Source organism: Mustela nivalis (assembly GCF_964662115.1).
Source record: "Mustela nivalis genome assembly, chromosome: 15".
NCBI classification, from domain to species: Eukaryota; Metazoa; Chordata; class Mammalia; order Carnivora; family Mustelidae; genus Mustela; species Mustela nivalis.
Genome location: NC_139034.1, coordinates 43,043,667 through 43,070,551, shown reverse-complemented (window position 1 = coordinate 43,070,551; position 26,885 = coordinate 43,043,667). Strand labels below are relative to the sequence as shown.

At 35.8% G+C, this 26,885-nt stretch overlaps 1 long non-coding RNA gene across 1 annotated transcript in view; it reads left to right on the top strand.

The window, feature by feature from the left end:
• The first annotated feature begins 255 nt into the window (after positions 1-255).
• Positions 256-26,885, top strand: part of LOC309848552 — an 80,318-nt gene continuing 53,688 nt past the window's right edge. The window contains exon 1 of the long non-coding RNA XR_014303121.1: positions 256-337. This is a non-coding gene — a long non-coding RNA (uncharacterized lncRNA). The remainder of the gene's footprint in view (positions 338-26,885) is intronic.

The window sequence follows — 26,885 nt, the reverse complement described above, 5'->3', positions numbered from 1 at the left end:
CTTCTCTCTCTCTCTGCCTGCCTCTCAGTGTACTTGTAATTTCTCTCTGTCAAATAAATAAATAAAATCTTTAAAAAAAAAAAAGAAGTAAAACACAAACAAACAAAAAATACACAAAGACTTTAGGTGAGGATTTCTTGCTGACTCTAAATGAATTGGTGCTAAAAATATGATATTCTCTTTCCATTCCCACATCAACTTTTCTCTCCCTTTAGTGCCCTCCACCCCATTTTTGACACACTTTTTTTTTCCTAAATGGAAAGATGAAGGCAATCTCAAAGGGAAGACGCAGTAACCCAAGGTGACCTGTAACCTGAATAAGGTGCACAAGGTGAAGGTGAGAGGAAGAAGCTTCCACTGTGTTTGCTGTACTGACACCAGGGTGATGAGCTTCAAGCTTTTGGCAATGCAAGCTAGCAGAGCTGCTTTTCCCCTTCGTGCCATGACCACCTTTCCATATCTGCACCTAAGTTACCAATTCACTAATCCCAGTTTATTAGGTTCAAAATATGTAAAGATAATTCTCATTTAGGTTTTGGTTGAGCAGTGGTTTCTTCTTTCCATGTGTAGGAATTCTTGATACTTACTACTTCCAAATTTCAACTAAAATAATTTCTTGACAAGCTATTCACCCTTATTTTGCATATCTCTTCCTTGACTGGTACTGACCTTTACCTTTCTGTGTTCTAGAGCAGGAATTATTGAATATGGGAGAAATGATTAGCAGCTCAGTTCACAGGGGTCTAACAGAGAAAAGTACCATTAAGATGATGGGATGGGGGTGCCTGGGTGGCTCAGTGGGTTAAAGCCTCTGCCTTTCACTCAGAAGTCCTGGGATGGAGCCCCACATTGGGCTCTCTGCTCAGCAGGGAGCCTGCTTCCTCTTCTCTATGCCTACTTGTGATCTCTGTCAAATAAAAAAAATCTTTAAAAAAGAAAAAAAAGAGATGATGGTATGATAGAACTAAGGTTGCTAAACATTATGGTGAAAATGTAATCACTCTTAATAATATTTGTTTGTTTTCTCCCCCATTCAGCTCAGTTACTAATACAGAGAAAAATTCATTTCATGGCCATATCACTCTCAACAATTCTATGTCATAAGATGTGGTTCGAGTAAAGAAACTTCAAGAGGTTTTCTTGCTCTAAAATCTTATAATTCTACAACTGGTCTTTAAAATTGTGTGTATTATTCAAAGGAAAAATAGAGAAAAAATAGCCCACAGGAATAGCTATACATTATCACCTTTGAAAAACCCATTTTCTACTGGTATTTAAAGCAAATATGAATACATCCTTCAGAATGCTTTGGTTTGTGTTAAGAATGTAATGTAACCAAATTCCTGAGACGAAAGCTATTTTCTTAAAAAAAAGAAAAAAGAAAAAAAAAAGAAAAGGAAAGAAAAAAGCAGACCTCAACATTTACATTATCTGGAAAATAACATACAGTATATTCAACTCTGTTAAATGTCTGTGAATGTAAAAATAACGTTCCCTCAGAGTATTGGATAAAATGTAAAAAACAAACAAACAAAAAAACCCAAAACCAACCCAAAGAACCTTCAGTTTGACTCTGAATAGTAAATGTATCCAACAATCTTTAAAGACTTTGTATTCATCAAATACCATTCTGAGCATAGACATGAATGGCAAATAGTGCTATGATCTTTCAGTGGTGGCACAGGAGTTTTGTGGATCATTCTCTCAAGCTGTGACATACCATCAAGGTCAACGATTCAATAGAAAACATCCATAAGCCGTCAATTATGGAGTGCTTGACTCTAAGCCGTGTCTACCAAAAAAAAAAAAAAAAAAAAAAAAAGAAAGAAAGGAAAAAAAGAAACGAAAAAGCAAACACGTTTGGAGAGCAATAAGCATTTCAGAGTAAGTATTAGAGTCTTAATAAGAGCTTCATACCAGCTTAGCAAAAATTTCCATCTAAGAAGTTTCCATTTCTTAAAACCACCTATTTTAGCCTATTACTGGAGAAATTAAGTCACACTAGTATTTCAGAAACTATTAATGTTGCCTCTCTCTGTGAATTCCGTAAGGTTGGTGAGTAATGAGTAATGTTACCAAATGAGACAAAAAGGTTAGTTTAAAGTTGGATAAGGGTGATTTTTCAGATTATTAATTCCACAAAAAATTTTAGCTTTCAAAAATATCGTTGTAATTTAATGCAGTCATGCAATGTAAAGAATATGTGTTAGGGAGAGAATATGGTGCTAATTGTTACAGTATATCTGGAAAGACTCATTTATGGTAAACAAGGTATTAGGGTCCTACTGCCCATTTATTTTATACACAAGATATTCACAGGTGCTTGAAGAAATCAAATCTATTTCTGTAAAAAGTACTTAAGATTAGCTTCAAAAATAAAGAGAACTGTCATGCATTTTGTATGTATTGAAAGACAAAAACATCGATGACTTCTGTGTTCTGCCTTTTGTTCCCTTTCTGATTGCCTCAGAGACCTGGAGAGTGATGATCAGATTTTGTGAAGGTGTATTGGTTCACAGAATACACATTTGAAAATGGTTGGGCAGAGGATCCTGAGAACAACAGACCCCAGCCTTCTAAAGCCCAACCCAGTTTCTTTCAAACCACAAACAGTGAGGACAGTTTACATTATACCAAGAATTACCCAGAAATAGAGTCAACTTTCTTAAGGACTGCCTACTTTCTGTTTTACATCTAAGTCTGAATCTGGTTGCTATAATAAGGGTGAGTTGGGGACAATCTAATATCAAAAGGGCAGTGGGGACTCATCTGAGGCTTGAGGGTACATGTGTGTAGAGGTAATAGTGGGGGTTGTTTTCTTATGACTCAAATCTCCTTTAGGATGTGAATGACTTTGGACCATCATTAATGAATTTCAGCTTGAAAAAAAGCTTGATGGCGATCCTCATTTTTAAGAGGATTACATTATGTCATATAGTCATATGTATTTTAGGCTAGTTTCCTATGTTGATGGTGGTGGGGAAACACGTGTTTGTATATATGGATGGAATAATTCAGTCTTGTGCTTTTTTTCCCCATATTTCTTTTTTGTTCTATTTTTGAATTTTCCAATCTATTATCACTAGTAATATATACACATGTGAGCAGCTTGGAATGTGATGGCAAATCTGAGAATCAGAAATTAGAAGTTATTATCTCATCTAGGCTTTATTTGGGGGGGGGCAGTGCTTAAGCACCCAGGGGCCTTGGGAAGTGAAGTGATTTGTTCAAAATCATACTGACAGAATTATGGACGCTGTCTTGAGTAAACTAAATCTTCAGGCCCCAATTGTTGCTACTCTATCTTTCAAAATAATGAACTCAAACATCACATAACAATTTTAATGGAATTTAAAATTGCAAGATTGTTACCAATTGAAATACAGTGCTTATGATAATAGAAAAGATACCTTTCAAAGCATATTTGTGGCCCACTAAATGATGTGCCTGCCCTTTATATTTGGCTATTCCCTAGTATCAAAGGCAAATTACTTATTTTGATAATTCATCCTATAATTTACCACTTGAGGGTGGATTATTTTGAGTCAACTGGCATAATTCATTCAAGTTCTATAGTCAAGTCTTTAAAACATAAAATACATCCTTTCAATGACTTGATTACTGAGATCAAAACAATTATATTGGTTAACACAGTGAAAATGGGATCATAAAGACATCTAGAGTGTACACCTCAAAAAAAATGTATGCTTTGTGCTTTATGATATCACAGAGATTCAGCCAGATTCATGACTCTAAGAGCAACAGAATCCAGTCATTTCTAGCTTTACAGGTCACTGAGTTTTATGATGACATCAGAAGCAGGAAAAGCTTGTCTTCCTCATAAGATAGTCTATGATCAGATGTATGACTATGCTGTTAGAAATATTTTTTGCTGCAGTGTCCTTATTAGAAGAGTAATAAAGTGAACCACCTTGTCATATATACATATATGTATGAATTAAATGGAAACCCTGACATTTCATATTTCATACTTTTTAATGTATGAAATGAATTTATGTTGTATGTTGTGAATACATGTAATGTTGTAAATATGTATGAAAATAACCATATGCAGTTTTTTTCTTTTGTAAATCTAAATAGCCTGTCGCTTTTCAATTTTCCTGATTTGTAGAAGAAAATGATTGCAGGCCTCCTTAAAATCACTTGCCCTGTTTCTTCTTTGATGAATTTTATTTTTTTTCTTGCAAGGCTATTGCTGATTGAACCATTAAAACTTAATTTGTGGATAAATCTTTATTTTTTCCTTGGTCGTCTGTCCAAACTGCCAAGTAATCATTAAGGTAAAAATGGGAATCAATTCAGAATTTTCAAGTATCTATTATGTATTATCTCTGGCTACTTATCTATTTATTTATCATGTTTCTAGCTAGTATCTTTCTTGATTTTTATTGAGAAAGATGTAGAAATATTTTTGAAGCTAACTGTTTACTCTAAAACTACTTATATATGTGCATAATATAGGTTCTTGTTAATAACTGTATTTTACATATACTTTGAAAGGTGTTTGATGTAATACAGTTACTTTTTTAGCAAAATATAATCACTGCTGTCATTATGGGACACTGTAATACAATATATTGACAGCTTTAGGTAATTGAGGCTGGGGAACTTTTTGATGATTTCCTTAGCTTTTGGGAGATCATTTTCACTCTTGCTGTGCTGAACAATCTTCTTCTAGATCTTTTTCCACCAACCAGAGTATGTGCTTACACTACAGTATAAAGGATTTATGTTGTGTATTAAAAACTCTGTCGGATTTCTCAACATTATCTGTAGTAATATCAAATGCTTAGATAGTACTTACTATATTCCAGACACTATTTCTTTACCTAAATAAATTCATTTAATCCTGACAACAACCATATGAGGAAAGTGGTATCAGTAGTACCATTATCCTCATTTTACTGATGAGGAAACTGAGGTACAGAGAGATTAAGTTACTAGTTCACAGCTCTATAGCTTGTGTGCATAATCTTGCTCCTAACCAGTCTGCCAATGGTTAATAAAGCACTTTGCCTTTGATTCTTGTTGTATTTCTCTTAGTTGAATATACCTAGGTTATACCCTCAGTAAGTTGATGAGGTCACTGAGGCTCAGAAATATGTAACGATGTGCTCATCATTACTCACTCCATCAAAGGAATAACTGAGAGCCCAGGTATACATTGTCAACAGCGAAAGATCGTTTAGGTTTGGGGTAACATAAACACACATTTGCCAAAGACGGTTTCGTTAATCCATCCTGCTCCCTTGAGACAGAAGTCAGAATGAATAGTGTACTCCCTCTCTCTTACTATGCTTTGTACAACTTAAAAAAATTCATTTTTGGAGATAATAAGAGCCATCCTTTCTGTGAATCTAAATAGTAGCTTTACTTAGGTTAGGGTTGAGAGGATAAGTGGTATGGATGATTAGTAAAACTTAGCCTTGTCCTTTTATGATCCTGGAATTTTTTTTTCCAATTAGCACAATTTTCACTTTTCCTTTTGCTGTAGTATGAATACAGAGGTGACCTGCTGTTCCTTACACTTTTTTTTTTCATTTATTTATATAATTCAGAATGAAATTTGCATTTCAGCCTCATCACTACACTGCTAACCTGTGACTCCTGTGTTATTTAGGACACATGAGAAAATTATCTGCATGACTAATTTTTTTTTTTTTTTACCTTAATTGTGCTTGGCTAGTTCTTAATTGTGCTTGACTAGTTCTTGACAACATATAGTTAATAGAATTTGGACATGACACCCTGAGCTGGCACTGACTGACTGTATTCATTCTGGGTTTGTCTTCTTTTCCTTTCTTTCCTTTTTTTTTTTTCTTCGACAGAGAGCAGCAAGGTGAGACAGAGGAAGAGAATCTTGAGCAGGCTGCATGTTCAGTGCAGAGCCCAACACAGGGCTCAATCTCATGACCATGAGATCATGATCTGAGCTGAAATCAAGAGTCAGGCACCTAACTGGCTGAGCCACCCAGGCACCCCTTGTCTCCATTTCTAAACTTACCACCTATCTTTTCTTTCTTTCTTTTTTTTTTTTAAGTTTTTATTTATTTGTTTTTGAGAGAGAGAAAAAAAAAAAGTATGCACATGTGCAGAAGCAGGAGAGAGGGGCGGAGGCAGAGGGAGAAGCAAGTACCCCGCTGAGCAGGAAGCCTAATGTGGGGCTCCATCCCAGCACCCTGGTATCATGACCTGAGCCAAAGACCGATGCTTAACTGAGTTAGCCACTCAGGCTCCCCACTACCTGTCTTTTAAATTCTGATTGCAATTTCAAAAATTACCTTAAGAATAACTTCTTTATATAAGTTCTTTGTAGGTCTTGGTTACAAGCCCTTTATCTGAATGTCATTTGCAAATATCTTCTCCGCAGATGATATGATACTATATGTGGAAAACCCAAAAGACTCCACTCCAAAACTGCTAGAACTTATACAGGAATTCAGTAAAGTGTCAGGATATAAAATCTTCTCCAGTTCTATTAAAAAATAGAGCTACCCTACAAACCAGTGATTGCACTACTAGGTATTTACCACAAATATACAGACGTAGTGAAAAGAAGGGGCACAGGCAACCCAATGTTCATAGTAGCAATGTCCACAATAGCCAAACTGTGGAAGGAGCCTAGATGCGCTTCAACAGATGAATGAATAAAGATGTAGTACATATATGTAATGGAATATTACTCAGCTATCGAAAAAATGAATACCCACCATTTGCATTGACATGGATAGAATTGGAGGGGATTATTCTAAATACAATAAGTCAAGAAGAGAAAGATAATTATCATATGGTTTCACTCATATGTGAAACATAAGGAATAGGGCGGAGGACTATAGGGGAAGGGAGAGAAAATGGAATGGGAAAAAATCAGAGAGGAAGACAAACCATGAGAGACTCTGGACACCAGGGAGAAAAACTGAGGATTACAGAAGAGAGGGGTATGGTGAGATGGGGTAACTGGGTGATGGGTATTAAGGAGGGCACATGGTGTGATAAGCACTGGGTATTATATGCAACTAATGAATTGTTGAGAACTACATAAAAAACGTATGATGTACTATATGCTGGCTAACTGCACATAATAAAAATGAGGGAAGAAAATAGTAATCAACAAAGTTGATTTTTTAAATTATTTTTATTAATAAATAATGTATTAATTGCACCAGGGGTACAGGTCTGTGAATTCTCAGGCTTACACACTTCACAGCACTCACCATATCACATACCCTCCCCAATGTATATAACCCCACTCCCCTCTCCACCCCCGTCCTCCTAACAACCCTCAGCCTGTTTTGTAAGATTAAGAGTCTCTTATGCTTTGTCTTTCTCCTGATCCCATCATGTTTCATTTTTTCCTTCCCTAATCCCCAAATAGCTCACTCTGCCTCTCAAATTCCTCATATCTGGGAGATCATATGATATGGGATTCCAGAAGAAGAAGAAAGAGAGAGGGGAGCAGAAGGTATACTGGAGAGAATTATTGGGGAGAATTTCCCCAATATGGCAAAGGGAACGAGCATCAAAATTCAGGAGGTTCAGAGAACGCCCCTCAAAATCAATAAGAATAGGCCCACACCCCATCACCTAATAGTAAAATTTACAAGTCTCAGTGACAAAGAGAAAATCCTGAAAGCAGCCCGGGAAAAGAAGTCTGTAACATACAATGGTAAAAATATTAGATTGGCAGCTGACTTATCCACAGAGACCTGGCAGGCCAGAAAGAGCTGGCATGATATTTTCAGAGCACTAAATGAGAAAAACATGCAGCCAAGAATACTATATCCAGCTAGGCTATCATTGAAAATAGAAGGAGAGATTAAAAGCTTCCAGGACAAACAACAACTGAAAGAATTTGCAAATACCAAACCAGCTCTACAGGAAATATTGAAAGGGGTCCTCTAAGCAAAGAGAGAGCCTACAAGTGGTAGATCAGAAAGGAACAGAGACCATATACAGTAACAGTCACCTTACAGGCAATACAATGGCACTAAATTCATATCTCTCAATAGTTACCCTGAATGTGAATGGGCTAAATGCCCCTGTCAAAAGACACAGGGTATCAGAATGGATAAAAAAACAAAACCCATCTATATGTTGCCTCCAAGAAACACATTTTAAGCCCGAAGACACCTCCAGATTTAAAGTGAGGGGGTGGAAAAGAATTTACCATGCTAATGGACATCAGAAGAAAGCAGGAGTGGCAATCCTTATATCAGATCAATTAGATTTTAAGCCAAAGACTATAATAAGAGATGAGGAAGGACACTATATCATACTCATATGATAATTCTCTTTCTCTGATAGACTTACTTCGCTCAGCATAATACTCCTTGGTTCCATCCACATCATTGCAAATGGCAAGATTTCATTTCTTTTGATAGCTGCATAGTATTCCATTATGTATATATACCACATCTTCTTTATCCACTCATCTGTTGATGGACATCTAGGTTCTTTCCATAGTTTGGCTGTTGTGGACATCGCTGCTATAAACATTTGGGTGCACATGCCCCTTCGGATCACTACATTTGTATCTTTAGGGTAAAGACCCAGTAGTACAATTGCTGGGTCGTAGGGTAGCTTTATTTTAAACTTTTTGAGGAACCTCCATGCTGTTTTCCAGAGTGGTTGCACCAGCTTGCATTCCCAACAGTGTAGGAGGGTTCCCCTTCCTCTGCATCCTAGCCAGCATCTGTCATTTCCTGACTTGTTAATTTTAGCCATTCTGACTGGCATGAGGTGGTATCTCATTGTGGTTTTGATTTGTATTTCCCTGATGCTAAGTGATGTTGAACACTTTTTCATGTGTCTGTTGGCTGTCTGGATGTCTTCTTTGCAGAAATGTCTGTTCATGTCCTCTGCCCATTTCTTGATTGGATTATTTGTTCTTTGAGTATTGAGTTTGAAAAGTTCTTTTTAGATTTTGGATACTAGCCCTTTATATGTCATTTGAGAATATTTTCTCCCCTTCTGTCCTTTGTTTTTTCGTTTTGTTAACAGTTTCCTTTGCTGTGAAAAACATTTTGATCTTGATGAAGCCCAGTAGTTCATTTTTGCCCTTGTTACCCTTGACTTTGGCGATGTTTCCAGGAAGAAGCTGCTGTGGCTGAGGTTGAAGAGGTTCCTGCCTGTGTTTTCCTCAAGGATTTTGATGGATTCTTTTCTCAATTGAGGTCTTTCATCCATTTTGAGTCTATTTTTGTGTGGTCTAAGGAAATGGTCCAGTTTCATTCTTTTGCATGTGACTGTCCAATTTTCCCAACACCATTTTTTGAAGAGACTGTCTTTTTTCATTAGAAATTCTTTCCTCCTTTGCTGAAGATTATTTGACCATAGAGTTGAGGGTCCATTTCTGGGCTCTACATTCTGTTCCATTGATCAATGTGTGTTTCTGTGCCAGTACCATGCTGTCTTGATGATTATTGCTTTGTAATAGAGCTTGAAGTCTGGAATTGTGATGCCACCAACTTTGGCTTTCTTTTTCAACATCCCTTTTGCTATTCAGGGTCTTTTCTAGTTCCATATAAATTTTAGGATTATTTGTTCCATTTTTTGAAAAAAAAAAAAAGATTGTATTTTGATAGGGATTGTATTAAATGCATAGATTGTTTTGATGGCATAGACATTTTCACAATATTTGTTCTTCCAATCGATGAGCATGGAATGTTTTTCCATTTCTTTTTGTCTTCCTCAATTTCTTTCATGAGTAGTTTTTAGTTTTCTGAGTACAGATTCTTTGCCTCTTTGGATAGGTTAATTCCTAGATATCTTATGGTTTTGGGTGCAGTTGTAAATCGGATCAATTCCTTAATTTCTCTTTCTTCTGTCTTGCTGTTGCTGCAAAGAAATGCAACTGATTTCTGTGCATTGATTTTATATTCTGACACTTTCCTGAATTCCTGTAAGAGTAATAGAAGTTTTGGAGTGGAGTCTTCTGGGTTTTCTACATAAAGTATCCTATCATCTGCAAAGAGTGAGAGTTTGACTTTTTCTGTGCTGATTCAGATGCCTTATATTTCTTTTTGTTGTCTGATTGCTGAGGCTAGAACTCCTAGTACTATGTTGAACAGCAGTGGTGACAATGGACATCCTTGCTGTGTTTCTGACCTTAGGGGAAAAGCTCTCAGTTTTCCCCATTGAGAATGATATTTGCTGTGGGTTTTTCATAGGTAGCTTTGATGATATTGAGGTATGTACCCCCTATTCCTACACTCTGAAGAGTTATGATCAAGAAAGAATGCTGTACTTTGTCATATGCTTTTTAAGCATCTATTGAGAGTATTGTATGGTTCTTGTTCTTTCTTTTATTAATGCATTGTATCACATTTATTGATTTGCATATGTTGAACAATAGTTGCAGCCCAGGAATGAATCCTACTTGGTTGTGGTGAATAGTCCTTTTAATGTACTGCTGATTCCTATTGGCTAGTATTTTAGTGAGAATTTTCACATCTGTGTTCTTCAAGGATATTGATATGTAATTCTCCTTTTTGGTGGGGTCTTTGTCTGGTTTTGGGATCAAGGCAATGCTGGCCTCATTAGGTGAGTTTGGAAGTTTTCTTTCTATTTCTGTTTTTTGGAACAGTTTCAGGAGAATTGGAATTAGTTCTTCTTTAAATGTTTGGCAGAATTCCCCTGGGAAGATGTCTGGCCCTGGGCTCTTGTTTGCTGGGCAATTTTTGATGACTTCTTCAATCTCCTTACGTTATGGGTCTATTCAGGTTTTATATTTCTTCCTGGTTCAATTTTGGTAGTTTATATGTCTCTAGGAATGTATTCATTTCTTCCAGATTGTCAAATTAGCCGGCGAATCGTTGCTCATAATATGTTCTTATAATTGTTTGCATTTCTTTGGTGTTGGTTGTGATCTCTACTCTTTCATTCATGATTTTATTTATTTGGGTCCTTTCTCTTTTCTTTTTGATAAGTCTGGCCAAGGGTTTATCAATCTTATTATCTTTCTAAGAACCAGCTTCTAGTTTCGTTGATTTGTTCTAATGTTCTTTTTGTTTCTTTTTCATTGATTTCTGCTCTGATCTTTAGGATTTCACTTCTCCTATTGGTTTAGACAGTTGTGTTTTCATTTTCACTTGTTTCCATGAATTTTTAAAAATTCTTTTTAAATTTCCTGGTTGACCCATTCATTCTTTAGTAGGATGCTCTTTAGTCTCCATTGTACTGGAATTCTTTCCAGCTTTCCTCTTGTGATTGAGTTTAAGTTTCAGAGCATTATGGACTGAAAATATGCAGGGAATTATCCCAATATCTTGGTGCCAGTTGAGACTTGATTTGGGACTCAGGATGTGATCTATGCTGGAGAATGTTCCATATGCACTAGAGAAGGGTGTGTATTCTGTTGCTTTGGGATGGAATGTTCTGAATATATCTGTGATGTCCATCTGGTCCAGTGTTTCTTTTAAAGCCTTTATTTCCTTGTTGATCTTTTGCTTAGATTATATGTCCATTTCAGTGAGGGGGATGTTAACATCCCCTGCTATTATTATATTATTATTGTTGTGTTTCTTTAGTTTCTTTTTTTTTTTTTTTTTGAAATTAATAGTTTTATATAATTGGCTGTTCCCATGTTAGGGGCATAAATATTTAAAATTGTTAGATATTTTTGGACAGGCCCTTTAAGTATGATATGATGTCCTTCCTTATCTCTTATTATAGTCTTTGGCTTAAAATCTAATTTATCTGATATAAGATTTGGTACTCCAGCTTTCTTTTGATGTCCATTAGCATGGTAAATTGCTTTCCATGCCGTCACTTTAAATCTGGAGGCCTCTTTGGGTCTAAAATGAGTTTCCTGTAGAGAGCATATCGATGGGTCTTGTTTCTTTATCCATTCTGATAGTTTGTGTCTTTTAATTGGGACATTTAGCCCATTTACATTCAGGGTAACTATTAAAAGTTATGAATTTAGTGCCATTTTATTGCCTGTAAGGTGACTGCTACTGTATGTTGTCTTTGTTCCTTTTTGGTCTGTTACTTTAAGACTCTCTTTGCTTAGAATATTCCTTTCAATATTTCCTATAGGGCTGATTTGGTGTTTGCAAATTCTTTTAATTTTTATTTGTCCTGGAAGCTTTTTCTCTCTCCTCTATTTTCAGGGACAGCCTAGCTGAATATACTATTCTTGACTGAATATTTTTCTCATTTAGTGCTCTAAGTGTATCATGTCAGTGTTTTCTGGCTCCCAGGTCTGTGGATAAGTCTGCTGCCAATCTAATATTTCTACCATTGTATGTTACAGACCTCTTGTCCTGACCTGCTTCCAGGATGTTCTCTCTGTCACTTAGACTTGTAAGTTTTACTGTTAGATGACAGTGTGTTCACCTATTTTTATTGATTTTCAGGATGGTGCACTGTGACTACTGGATTTTGATGCTTGTTCCCTTTGCCATATTAGGAAAATTCTCTATTATAATTTGCTCCAGTATACATTCTGCCCCCCCCCCTTTCTTCTTCTCCTGGGATCCCAATTATTCTAATATTGTGTCATCTTATGGTATCACTTATCTCTTGAATTCTCCCCTCATGATCTGATAGTTTGTCTCTCTTTTGCTCAGCTTCTTTATTTGCCATCATTTGGTCTTCTCTATCACTAATTCTCTCTTTTCTGCCTAATTTTTCATAGCCACAAGAGCCTCCATTTTTTACTGCACTTCATTAAAAGCTTTTTAAATTTCAACTTGGTGAGATTTTACTTCTTTTATTTCTCGAAAGGGTTTCTCTAATGTCTTCCATGCCTTTTTTGTGCCCAGCTAGCATCTTGAGAATTGTCTTTCTGAACTGTAGTTCTGACATATTACCTATGTTCATATTGATTAGGTCCTTAGCCATTGGTACTGCGTTTCTGTATCTTCTTTTCTTTGTGGTGAGTTTTTCTGCCTTGTCATTTTATCGAGATGAAAATATATGAATGAGAGAATAAAATATTAAAAGGGTGGCAAAGACATCAGAAAAGTATACGCTAACCAAATTAGAAGATATCCAAAATTGGGGGAAGAAGAAAGGGGAAAAAAGAAATAAGAATAAAAAATTAAAAATTATACATATATATGTATAATTATATATATCTATATGTATATATATATATATATATATATATCCAAATATATATATTAGATTTGTGAATAGAACAGAGCCTGAACTTGATTTTGGATGTGTTTTGGTCTCAGAAGAAGATACCTCCCAAAATTTTAAGAAGGAAAAACATATATATACAAAAATAAGGGTAAACATGATGAAGGGGTCGAATATGACTGTAAAGATGAAAGTTAAAAAAGATTCTAAAAAGGGAATTAATAAGTTGGTTGGAAAAGGAAAGAAAAAAAGAGGAGGGAGTGTGCTTAGCCTGGGAACTAGAACAAAACCATGTGCTAGATTAGGGTATATTCTGATCTATTAGAAGAAATTGTATCCCAAATTTTTTTAGGAAAAAAAAAACTATATGTAGACAAAAAAATAAGGTTAAATACAATGAAGGGATAAAATATGACTATAACAATTAAGGTAAAAAAAAATTTGGAAAGATATTGTTAAGATAAACTAGTTTAAAAATGCTAGAAGAGGAAAGAGTAAATGTTAAAAAAGTAGAATAAGAAAAAAATAAAATTAAAAAAATTTAACCTTGCAAGACTAAAGGATCATGGGTAAAAAGCCATGAATTCTATGGTTTGCTTTCCCCTAGCTCTGGAGTTCCGCTGTTCTCCTTGATCATGGAGCTTGGTTTTGGCTGGATGTTTTTGCTGATCTTCTGGGGGAGGGGTCTGTTGTAGTGATTCTGAAATGTCTTTGCCCTAGGCAGAATTGCACCGCCCTTGCCAGGGACCAGGCTAAGCAATCTGCTCCAGTTTGCTCTTGGAGCTTTTGTTCCCTGAACACTTTCCGTAGAGCTTTGGAAGACGGGAATGAAAATGGAGTCCTTCCAATCTCTGGCTGGGAGGAGCTGAGAGGTTGGGCCCCACACCCCAGTGTGCCCTCAGAGATAAGCAGTCAATCTCTCTTGTCTCCCTGGTCTCCGGCCGCACTCTGTGCTCACCTGGCCTGTGACCGAGTGTTTCTTTCTCTGGCACATTGCCCCCTTTGGAGTGTCCCAACCCAGCAGATTCCTGCCGCACTGCTCTTCCTGTAGCAGAAAGCAGAGTGTCCCCGGATCTGCCACTTGTGGGGTCCCTGCTCAAAGAGCAGTGGTCCTACTGTGCCTTGAATTATGGTTTAAGGTAACCCGGATCTGAAAGCTCACTTTTTGGCTCTGTCTGTGTAGTTGGCTTGCCCACTCTGATACCTGGGAGCTCTGCCACACTCAGGCACACCCAATCTTTCCATGACCCCACAGGACCTGAGACCACACTATCTTGCTCTACCCCTGCTTAACCTCTGGAGCGATGTCCCTCAGTGGAGCAAACTCCTAAAAGTTCTGATTTTTTGCTCTGTTGCTCTGCCGCTTGCTGGGCACAGGCCACTCCCTTGTGGTCTAACTTCCTGTCCCTTTGGATTCACTTCCCCACACTCCTACCTTTCAGAAAGTGGTTCATTTTCTGTTCCTAGAATTGCTGTTCTTCTATCTCCTGTTGAGTTTGTAGGTGTTCGAAATGGTTTGATACTTATCTAGCTCAACTTCTGGGATCTGATGTCATTTCAGTCTGCTACTCCTCCACCATCTTGCCTCTCTTGATTTTTTTTTTTAATTTTTTTATTGACATATCCTCCAGTGCCAGCTATTATAGAGTTCATACTTACATAGTGCCAGGCTTTTAGAAACTGTATCAGGAACTCCTGTTTGTGACAACATGGATGGACTTTGAGGGCATTATGCAAAGTGAAATAAGTCAGATAGAGAAAGACAAATACTGTATATATTACTCTTATATGTGGAAACTAAAAAAAAAAAAGTGTGAAGGCGGTATTCTACCTATGTGTGGGATTAAAAAAAAAAATGCATAACGTTGGTCAAAAGGTACAAACTTCCAGTTATAAGATAAGTAAGTTCTGGGTATGTTATATACAACATGGTGACTAATTAACAATACTATATCATATATTTGGATGTTACTAGAAATTATATCTTAAAAGTTCTCATCATAAAAAAAAATTGTGCCAGACTTATGTCAATCATTCACAGTATATATGTATATTGAATCATTATGTTGTACACCTAAAAATAATATGATGTTATGTCTCAAATTAAATCTCAACAAAATTTGGCACCTGGGTGGCTCAGTCCATTAAACAGCCACTTTTGGCTCAGGTCATGATCCCAGGGTACTGTTCTCAAGTCCTGAATCAGCGATCCTGCTCAGTGGGGAGCCTGCCTCTCCCTCCACCTCTGCCCATCCCTCTTCCGCTTCCCCCCACACTCATGTGAATGCTTTGTCTCTCTCTCTCTCTCTCAAATGAATAAACTCTTAAAAAAACCCAACTCAACAAAATAAAATAAAACCGTCAAAATCATAGAAGCAGGGAGTATAATGATGGTTGACAGGGTTCTGAGGGGTAAGGTTAAAATAAGCAGGTATTGGTCAAAGGGTACAGACCTTCAGTTAAGGAAGATGAATGAGTTCTGGAGAGCTAATATACAGCATGTTGATGAGAGTTAGCAAAACTGTTTGGCATACTTGAAATTTACTAAATTTACTTGAAATTTACTTAAATCAGCACTTGAATTTTAGTTTTTTCTTCTCTTCCTCTTATTACTGGGCAAAATAGTGACAAAGTTGACTTTTAACTACCTTACAGATAGTGCAAGTTTTGCAGGTGTGATGATTTCATCTTTATAGACACGCCAACAAAGCTCTATAAAAATTCTTAAAAATTATTTGAGAAGAACACATTAGGATGCTTATGTTTACTAACCAACAATCAAAAATGCTAATGTGCAGAGGATCAGGGAAAGCAGCTTTAATTCATATAACCTAGTGTGTTAAAGGAAGTGATAACTTTCTGATGGATTCTTGACATGTAGCCTACTCTTGGAAGGTTTTGGTTATATAAGAGTAAGCTTGATTTCTCTGAAAATTTATATTTCCACAGAGAAAATTTTCAGGTTCTTTTCCCATGGGAGAGAGACTGGACAAATATAACAAACCTTTAAATTATTTTTTTTTTTATTCCAGTACTGCCAGAAAGCTTCCATACAACAACGTGCTCTATGTGCAATATGGTTCTATATAGCAAGGCTAAATAATCAAGGAAAAGGAGAAGAAAATAAGACTTACTTAGAAAGGGGGGAATGGTATTAATGGTTTCAAAGTGGGGATTTGGTGTTATTCTTTGTTGAGTTCGATCTATAAATATTATATTAAAGAATTTTAATATTATTGTATTAACATAGCAATTAATTGTATAGCTATCTGCATATAAACCAATATGGCTGCATCAAACAGGCTACATTCTCATCATTTTGTGGATGGTAACACAGACTTAGTTTTCTGAAGAGGGAAACCATAAAAATATGGCCCTGATGCAAATCGGAATAGGGTTCTCATTTTCAACTCATGTAATAGTAATTATTTCGACTCTGTATTTCTTAATACTAGTCTTAAAAGTGATGATAATGGGATGCTTGGGTGGTTCAGTCGAGTAAGCATCCAACTCTTGGTTTTGGCTCATGTCATGATATTAGGTTTGTGGGATTGAGCCTGGGTTAGGCTCTGCAATCAGCACAGAGTCTGCTTAAGATTCTCTTTTCCTCTCCCTCTGTCCCTCCTGCTCATTCTCTCTCTCTCTTTCTCTCAAGTAAATAAATAAATCAATCTTATTTTTTAAAAAAAGATGATTGCATGTGTTTTAGTGTAAACTCACACATAAATACTCCAGATACTGAGACCTGTAAAAATAAATCCTGCATCTGATCTTATCATTGGATAAAGTAACTAAGAGTGCTTTTTTGTTTTTGAGAAGATGTTTGTTGCTGGTTCTGAATTCCCATATTAACCACAGGGCACTCAGAATTTCATTTATGCCTAATGGTAGTTATAGAGATGGTAGCTGTACAGTATAAAAGGAGCTTGCCTTTGCTTCCCTTCTGGCCTTCTTGGGCACTGGAATGATTTTATATTACTCAAAAATTATCAAAGTTGTCCAGTAATTGGCAAGAGATGTGCTTAGAGTTTTAACTGGCAAATAGTAGCTGTTGCCACATGAACTGGTTATAGTTAAGAATGCCAAAAAGAGCGCTGTAGTGTAGCTGGATTCCCTGACTCCCATGCTATGGACTGCAGAGAGTTTGGAAATAGAAAGAAAGAAAGAGAGAGAGAAAGAAAAAAGGCTTGCTTCGCATACTGTAAAGCAATGTCTTTTGGACACAAGGTGATAGATTTTTTGGGAATCAGGGATGGGGAGAAGTTCTATAGGTACTTAAAATTTCGATGTAAAACATAAAGAAAGAGTGGGTGGATGTTGAGTTTTTGTGATTTTTGTTTTTTAAAAACTTGAAGTTTCTTTTGTTTCTTACCTTCCCCTCCCCCATTTGCCTTTTGTTCATTTTCATTCCCTCCTCTGATATGGAAAGTCACAGTTCAGGTGCAGCAGTCTAAATCATCTAAAGCAAATCAGGCCAGAAATGGGCTGATAATGAAGGGCAAAAAAAAAAGTGTGCTTGCTTTTTTACCAGTGAATCATCAGTGTGACAATGGAGTCTAAAGATTCTATTAGCATTACAGAAGCTCTCAGGAAGCAATCTACTTTTTCTCTCAAAAATTTTCACTCTAGTAATATAGAACCTTGATTATTAATTGAGATTGGTGTAGCTGAAGCTCAGCATGTTGATTTTTTTCTTTTTTCTTTTTTTGTTTTTTTGTTTTGTTTTCTTCAAAGAACTTTTGCAGTGGTTATTCTATTTACAGTTTCTGTCTCCATATCTTATAAGTTAGAATTTTCTTTCATTTGATTACTCAATAAATATTTATGTAATGCCTACTATGTGTCAGATACTCTACTGGGTGCTAGGTGTAGATATGAAAATAAATGCCTTTCTAGAACAGCACTGATTTTCCATGTTTACCCTAATTATGCTGTGTACAACTATTCAAAAACACATCTTCTTTGAATGTTCAGTGTGTGGTGACCACTGTGCCAGGTGGTTTCTAATTTATGCGTTATGTGAAAGTGCCCAACTCACTTGGTGAAACCTACAGCTCTTTCTTATAAAGGTACTGTTGAAAGTAAGTTGTTTGGGATTTTGATATTTAATGAATTAAATAATTTTATAAATAGTAGTTAAATACTCAGGATATATCCAACATGTAATTTAACTGATAAATATTAGCACTAAAATACAGTACTGTCTTCCTAGTTTCAGATAGAGTTCCAGCTCCACATCCCATCTGGCCCCTAGCAATTTTAGAGGACAGAGAATAAGACTTTCAATCTGAGAACCATTCACAATGAATTATGCATGATTGATAACTGTCTTTGTGTTAATTTAATGTGAGAAGGAAGCAGACAGCAAGGAAATGAGGGAGTGGAAAAATAAATGTATTTGTGAAGAAAAGAAGGCATCAGTAAAAAGGTTTTAAATTTCATATTGTCTTGATCATATTATGGTGCCTGACCCTTTTCCCCCACACTGTAGATGAGCTGTCATTTGCACATTTCCTTGCAGTGTGCCAAACATTTGGGGAGTAAGTATAGAGAAAAGGAGTAATTTCAGTTTCTCTAATGCTAAATTGGATAGGACATTATTTGTTTTGAACATGCAGTTCTGAGTAAGAGGAAATGATAGAATTGAAGTTACCCAGGGATTTTTTCTCAAAAGTTAATATGATTATTAGGAATCAGGGAACGATCCATGTGAAGATCTTCCCTGGGTTTTTAAATCTTGTGGGTGTGAAGGAGGAATCTCCCAAATGGAACAGTTCTAAGGGGAGGAGGAGGCTGTGGACTCTTCTCACCATAGATGTGTACACAATCCTGCATATACAAACACAACGTATAGGCAGACATACCTTCCTTTTGATCTGGTTATTTCTGTGGTAAGGCTCTGTGGTGGATAGCTATTGATTCTGCCATCCCAATGTTCATTCCTCCCTCATCAATCAGGATCTGACTTCCTATAGGGCAACCCCTCCTACTCAATGGTGCTGACCAGTATCCCTCTCTCTTTCTGTCAGTACTTGCTGTGGGCAAATGATCCAGGCAGGGCCAGTCTGCATATTCTCTCTCCTCTGGATTAAATAGTTCAGGGATAAACACATGCCCCAAACCTGGCCAGTGACGTTCAATTCTTGTACTTTCTTTTGAGCTCAAAATAAAAAAGACTCTTTTCCTAATAAAATGTTTAAGATGATATAAACAGAGAGCTACTAAGGGCCTTGAGTATAGACAAAAGTAACATGAGAATAAGGTCCCCCAGAGAGAAGTAGATCAGAGAAAAAGGATAACATTTGAATTTTTTATGGAAGTATAATTGGCATATGACATTATATTTGAATCTTGGTGATGTTACTGGAGACATTGGATCAAGCAATTCCCGAAGCCATTTCTTGGATCTTTTGTTCATATAAACCAATTACTTTTTTTTTTTTTCTGTTAAGTTAGAGTAAGTCGGGTTTCACTCTCTTGTAATAGGGAAAGTTTTAGACTTAAACACAGTGAAAGCTTGTTGGGATTTTTCTCCTCAGATGGTTTTTCCCCATTTTTCCCCCAGTTGCTATTGAGAAACCAGCACAGAATTCTTTAACTAGTTTCATACTTGCATCCTGTAAGTCCTTCTCTGAAATGACTTTGATCCCTCAGAAGATAAAGTTCCACCAAGGCAAAACAAATTTCACAAGGGCTTATTTTTCAATTTGGTTAAGGCAAAATTACCTTTTTCTCTTACCTTGTATGATGCATAGAGAAGGAAAAGCATTTTTGAAGTGTATTTAGGGTGCATCTGTACATGCTTATATATATATTTTTTTAATTTTTTATTTTTTATAAACATATATTTTTATCCCCAGGGGTACAGGTCTGTGAATCACCAGGTTTGCACACTTCACAGCACTCACCAAAGCACACACCCTCCCCAATGTCCATAATCCCACCCCCTTCTCCCAAGCCCCCTCCCCCCAGCAACCCTCAGTTTGTTTGGTGAGATTAAGAGTCACTTATGGTTTGTCTCCCTCCCAATTCCATCTTGTTTCATTGATTCTTCTTCTACCCACTTAAGCCCCCATGTTGCATCACCACTTCCTCTTATCAGGGAGATCATATGATAGTTGTCTTTCTCTGCTTGACTTATTTCGCTAAGCATGATACGCTCTAGTTCCATCCATGTTGTCGCAAATGGCAAGATTTCATTTCTTTTGATGGCTGCATAGTATTCCATTGTGTATATATACCACATCTTCTTCATCCATTCATCTGTTGATGGACATCTAGGTTCTTTCCATACATGCTTATATTTTACAGTAGCTTTGCTTTTCCAACTTTTTGTCTTGTATCCATCACCTCCTACATATATGGAATTGCTCATAATTATGTCATCCTTACCTCAAATTCAGTATGCCCATGTGGGATCCCTTTTTTTTTTTTCCTTTAAACATAATGCTCCTCCTGTTTTCTGTTTTAATTGTGCCTCCATCATTTAGCCCTTTAGACACACTAGAAATGGAGGAGCTGAGCTTGAAAGTGTCTGGTCTTACTGTCTTAATCAACTTGACTGCTAACACAAAATACCAAGAACTGGGTGATTTAAACAATTGACATTTATTTTTCAGAGTTCTGGGGTCTGGGAAGTCCAAGATCAAGGTGCATTGCAAATTCAGTTCCTAGTGAGAGCTCTCTGACTTGCACATGGCCACCTTCTTGCTGCGTCCTTACATAAGGTTGAGAGAGAGAGAGATTTGGTCTCTCTTTCTCTTCTGGTACAGACACAAATGTCATCATGGGACATCAACTTCATGATCTCAACTAAATCTAATGACCATTGATCTGCTCATCTCCATCTTTATTTCCACTGTTCTCACTCTGGTCCTTGTCATCTCTTAGCTCAATAATCATAAATTCCAATTTGGTCTCATCACCTGTCATGTTTCACTAATATATATTTCCCAGATTAAAGCCATTTTAGTATATCCAGAATGCAATTCTAAGCATATTAATCCTTTGCTTAAAATTATTCAGTGGATTTCACAAATCCTTTGGCAAAATATAATATATATGTGTGGCTTGATCTGTGTCTACCTATTCATCTCATGTGATACCATTTCATAGATTACTTTTCACACCCTGACAGTCCTGAGATACTATTCAAACACACACACACCCTGTTGTTTCTCATATCTGTGATTAGTGATTCTCTTCTGCTGGAACTTCATTCTTTCATAATGCTCTTCATTTGACTAACTCCCTGGTCTTGGAGAAGTCAAAGAGATATATTTCTCCATTTTCAACTGTTTCACTGTGCATCACCCACTCATTTGGCTGATGACTCTGTGTAAGACAGTATTAGAATTTATTCGTTAAACTACTGTTTTCTCCTCTAGGTTTCTTGTTCCTCGATGACAGGATCCATATCCTACTTTAATTTTTACCTCCAGCGTCTACTGCAATATCCAACACAATGTATGACTTCATTGTAGTTAATTGAAATTCTAATTCTCTTTAAAACTCAATAATTTATCATGTGAAGCATTTATGTATATAATCAATTATTTACATATTCTTTATAATTGATGGGCTTGATTAACTTAGAATGGATCTTATGACATGATAATTATTAAGCAGAAGTGTGAGAGATAGACCAAGTTTGATCTTCAACTGAAACATCCCTCAGCACTTTGTAAATCTGAATTATCAACAAAATACTAAAATTGTAAGGTGAAATGAATAAAAGAAAAGAATGAATGAAATGAATATCAAACAGGTAAGAGCAGCATGAAGGTGATAATCTTATTAAAGGGAGTTGGTATAGCCCAAAGAACCATGCATCAGGCTAATGAGAACTTTTAAGTAATTTTGGGTCTCTTATTAGTTTGGATCTAAGACAATTGCAGAAATTTGTTAAACTGCTATCATGTTCTTCCTTTAATAATATTTTCCCAAGAAAGAACATAATTTGAAAAAATAACATCTCTATCACCCTTGTTATAGTCCCCTTTCTCTTAAATCTATAGCAGCTTTTCTAAAAGTGAGTAATTATACTGAGACAGAAAAGGATAGTGGGTATAAGCATGGATTTTTTGAAACAGACTAGTCCTGAGTCTTACTGGTTCTATTAATTCTAGCAAATTCTTAATTTAGCTAAGCTTCAATTTCTTCATCTGCAGACGGGTAACAATAGTACCTACCTCCTACAGTTGTTATGATGATTAAATGATATAAGTGGCATGCTTTATGTGGTTCATGGTACATTATTTCTAGTAAGTTACCTGGTAAAAGTCAAAGAAATTTGAAAATCATTAGCTACCTGAGTTAAGGAGAATTCTTTACTGTATGATTTCTCAGAACTTTTAATATGCTAATGTATACATTGAATTTCTATGGAGGGGAATGGGTTATGTAATATTTTCCTTGCTTGTGCAACAATGGCTCTTTTATTGTAGAACATATCATGAAACTACTGCTTCATGCTACTCACTTGAGTGATGCTGTTTTAGGTGAGTATTAGTAAACTAAAATAGAATGAGAATAATAAATAAAGGAAAATAGCACAAGGAAGACAGTGAAAGCAAAAAACAATGCTATAGTTACTAGCTTAGAACAAATAGATTTATTAATAAACTTCCATATGTATATCCTGGCTGTCTTTATCCCAAGGCCAGCTAAAGTATTGAAGTTTCTATGGCTCATCACAAAATTACCATCACACTTACAAGTATTCTCTACAGGAATTATAAGTAGATATTTAGTTGTCCAAGTGTCAAAATGGGAAAAAAAATCTTTTGGGGGCAATAGTTTTTGAACACTTCGTTGTAATGCAATTCTTACATTTTTTTTTTAGACATCTTTATTTTACGTCTACAGCCATACCACCCTGAATGCGCCCGATCTCATCTGACATCTTTATTTTACTTATCTCTTTTTATTAGTTTTATATTTTAACATTTGCTTATAACTTATTAACTTTTTTTAGGATATATTAATGGCCCAAGAAGAGGAATGATTGTCCCTAATCTATATTAGAATGACACGGGAACTATGTGTCCGTAATGAAATGTTATCTGAAAAACATGTCAGTGAGCTACTTTTATTGGTTAGCTCTATGATTTTGATAATGCACAACTTACCTTTTTTTGTTCTATGATTCATGCATTTTATAAAGCTTTATTAAAGGGCAAGACTAAAAACATGATATTGGCTACTGAGTTGTAATTTAGCAATTGTATAACAAAGGAATTTGATAGGAATAGAAAACTAGTAATTTTTATGGACCACATTATTTGAGTTCAAATTATATTGTGAGAGTTCTTAAAACTAGAATTACATAAAAATTGTTAATATTTGCTTTAACTACTTCTTTGCCTCTTTTACTATTAAATGGAGATAAGCAAGAACTGTTCAGTTTCACTATTTAGCAAATATTTATGGAGCACCCACTCAGGGCCCAGTAGGCAAAGTACTATTATAGGAGCTGCAGGTGATGCATAGATCAGTAAGACTCAGAAAAATAATAGAACTACAAAACAACTATATTAAAAAATAGTGCTATAAGGTAGGGATGGTCTTTTAAGGTATTTCATAAAAGAACCATTTATTCAGAAAAATCAGAGGACATAGTATTCAATGAGTATTTAAAGAATACAAAATATCCTGAAAGATGGACATGTAGAAATGGTTCTCTAAAGGAAAGAGAAAAATCTTGTTACATTAAAGACAAATTATATGCCACACAGTGAGAGAAAGGTTATCTTGTCAAAATTACATTTTTGTTGTTGCTTCCAAACCAAGCTACAAATGTTTTGGTAAAGAATCATGCCATATTTCTGTTCAAAAGGCCTAGTATGGTGCTAGCATGGTGCTGTCCACATAGTAGCTGCTTTAATAATAATTCCTGAAACTAAGTAGTTTTGCATAGGTAACCTTGAAGGGTTTAGAACTTACTTCAAGAGTTTAGAACTTCCTTCAACATGACTGATTGGTTCTACTGATTTTACTAAATTGACCTATCTGTAAGTTAATAAAAAAAAAAGATTCAGGGGCGCCTGGGTGGCTCAGTGGATTAAGCCACTGCCTTCGGCTCGGGTCATGATCTCAGGGTCCTGGGATCGGGTCCCGCGTCGAGCTCTCTGCTCAGCGGGGAGCTTGCTTCCCTCTCTCTCTCTCTTTGGCTGCCTCTCTGTATACTTGTGATTTCTCTCTGTCAAATAAATAAATCTTAAAAAAAAAAAAAGATTCAGAAAAAAAAACTCTTTTAAAACATTTAAACATTTATTTTATTTTATTTCATCACAATAAGTATACTCTTTAACCCCTATCGTCTTTTTCCCCATCCCCCCATCCACTTCCCCTCTGGTAACCATCAGTATGTTCTCTATAGTTAAGAGTCTGTTTCTTGGTTTATTTCTCACCCTCTCTCTTTGTCTTTCTCTTTTCTTTCCCTTTGCTCATTTGTTTTGTTTCTTAAGTTCCACATATGTCTTTCTCTTGCTGACTTATTTTGTATAACATTATACTCTCTAGCTCAATCCATGTTGTTGTAAATGGCAAGATTTCATTCTTTTTTTAATGGCTAAAATTCCATTGTATGTATGTGTGCATGTGCATATATGTGTATATATATATTTCATACAATATATATATTTCACATATATACACACACACACTCACACTACATCTTCTTTACCTATTCCTCTATTAGTGGACACTTGGGTTGCTTCCATAGTTTGGATATTGTAAATAATGTTGCCGTAAACTTTGGGGTGCATGAATACCTTTGAATTAGTGTTTTTGTATTTATTGGGTAAATACCGGTAGTGCAATTCCTAGATTGTAGAGTAGTTCTATTTTTAATTTTTTAAGAAAACTTCATACAGAATATGACAAAGTTGTGTTTTATATTATAACCAACAGTGGTAGCACCAAAGGATGTCTTGCAGGGTTTATGATCCTCCTGATCTCTATCACTTCTTCCAAACGTATCACAATAAAATGATATCATAATTTAAAAATTGATGTGCTTGCTATGCGAAGGTAGCTTTCAGTTAAATGCTCCAGTCTTACTTTTCAACCTCATTTTCAGCTCTTTCTATGCAGAAATGTTGAAGTCATTACTGAGCACAGGCTACTTTCTAACAATGAAATTCATATGAAGTAAAAAATAATGACAAGATTAGCCACCTGTTGAAATTGTCAACTTAGATAATTTTGAAAACACTTAGAGCAGAAAGAAAGAAACTGAGCTCTGGAATCCTTAGGATGGCTTCCTGGCATCTGCTTAGAAATTCAGGTAAACTCAATGCCTGCCTCTTCTGTGCTTCCAGAGTTACTGGTTAGCACAGATCAGACCATATTGAAATAATTTGCCATTTTCCTTTGATTTGAGAATAAACTCCTCAAAAGCAGAGACGATCTTATTTGTTTTCATACTTTAGGTGGTACTTCACTGCTTAATATACAGTTACTGTATAAATGCCTTGCAGTCAGGGAGGAGTATATATGTGTGGTATAATAATACTTAAAATTACTTATGTCTTATCATGCTATACATGCAAAGCCTACTGTGCTAAATCTTTTCATGTCTTCATTTAATCTTCAGCAACCTTTTAACACAGCTACTTTTGTTATCCCCTCTGATTAGATTCTGAATACTTCCAGGAATAGGAAGCTCTCCATTCTAAGAAACATTATTAGACATTTGGGAAGACATAGACTTCCATGTGACTAACTAATTCCTAGTGATCATCAGTCTGATAAAAAGTGGGGGGGATAGCTATATGCTATATCACAATCTATCCCTTGCAGATTTTCTTCATAATGAATATTTCTAGTTTCTTTAGTATTGTTATACTTCATGGTCTTTAAGGATATAGTGATGCTATTAATTTTTTTTAATGATGTCATACACTTAGCTCAGGAACACATAGTTGGTCTTACAATTTTTGTCAAATGTGAACCTATCAATCTAGAATTTTAGTTCCATTGCCCCCTAGTATGCCTAAGCTTATAACAATCTACAAATTTAATTTATTTTAAATTAATATAATAAATCTTAGCTTAAATAGGTGTTGTGAAGAACAAATGACACAATTTACTTGGATAAATTTTGAAAATATAGCACATAAAATTAAATTACTGCATTATTAATATTTCTTCAAATTTCATTTATGACAATCTCATAAATTTAATTTATGAAAGCTTCTTTGATTTGTTCTTCATGCTTTTTGTTTTCTTAATTTGTCTATTACAATTTTCCAGGTTTTTTTTTTTAAGATTTTATTTATTTATTTGACAGACAGATCACAAGTAGGCAGAGGCAGGCAGAGAGAGAGAAGGGGAAGCAGGCTCCCCGCTGAGCAGAAAGCCTGATGTGGGTGATCCCAGGACCCCGGGATCATGACCTGAGCGGAAGACAGAGGCTTTAACCCACTGAGCCACCTAGGCACCACAGTTTTCCAGTTTTTGATAGAATATTTTTTTGAAAAACTATTTCTGTTGTTCCTTTCAAAGGGAGTGGATTAAGCTATTCGGTTTAGGAAAGATTCAATATTTCTTTTACATACCTGGGTGGCTTAATTATGAAAAAGGTAACTTAGAGGATAATCTAAGTGGCCAAGTTATTTAAAAGAAAGAAGTATGTTGAAGGCTTGGAATATGGTTGTCAGTATGACAACAAACAAATCAATATTGTGTCCCCCACAATAGAGTTCTTGTAACTGAAATTCGAAAGCACTGATTTATTTTAGTACTGTTGTAATAAGAGCTCAAATATGTCC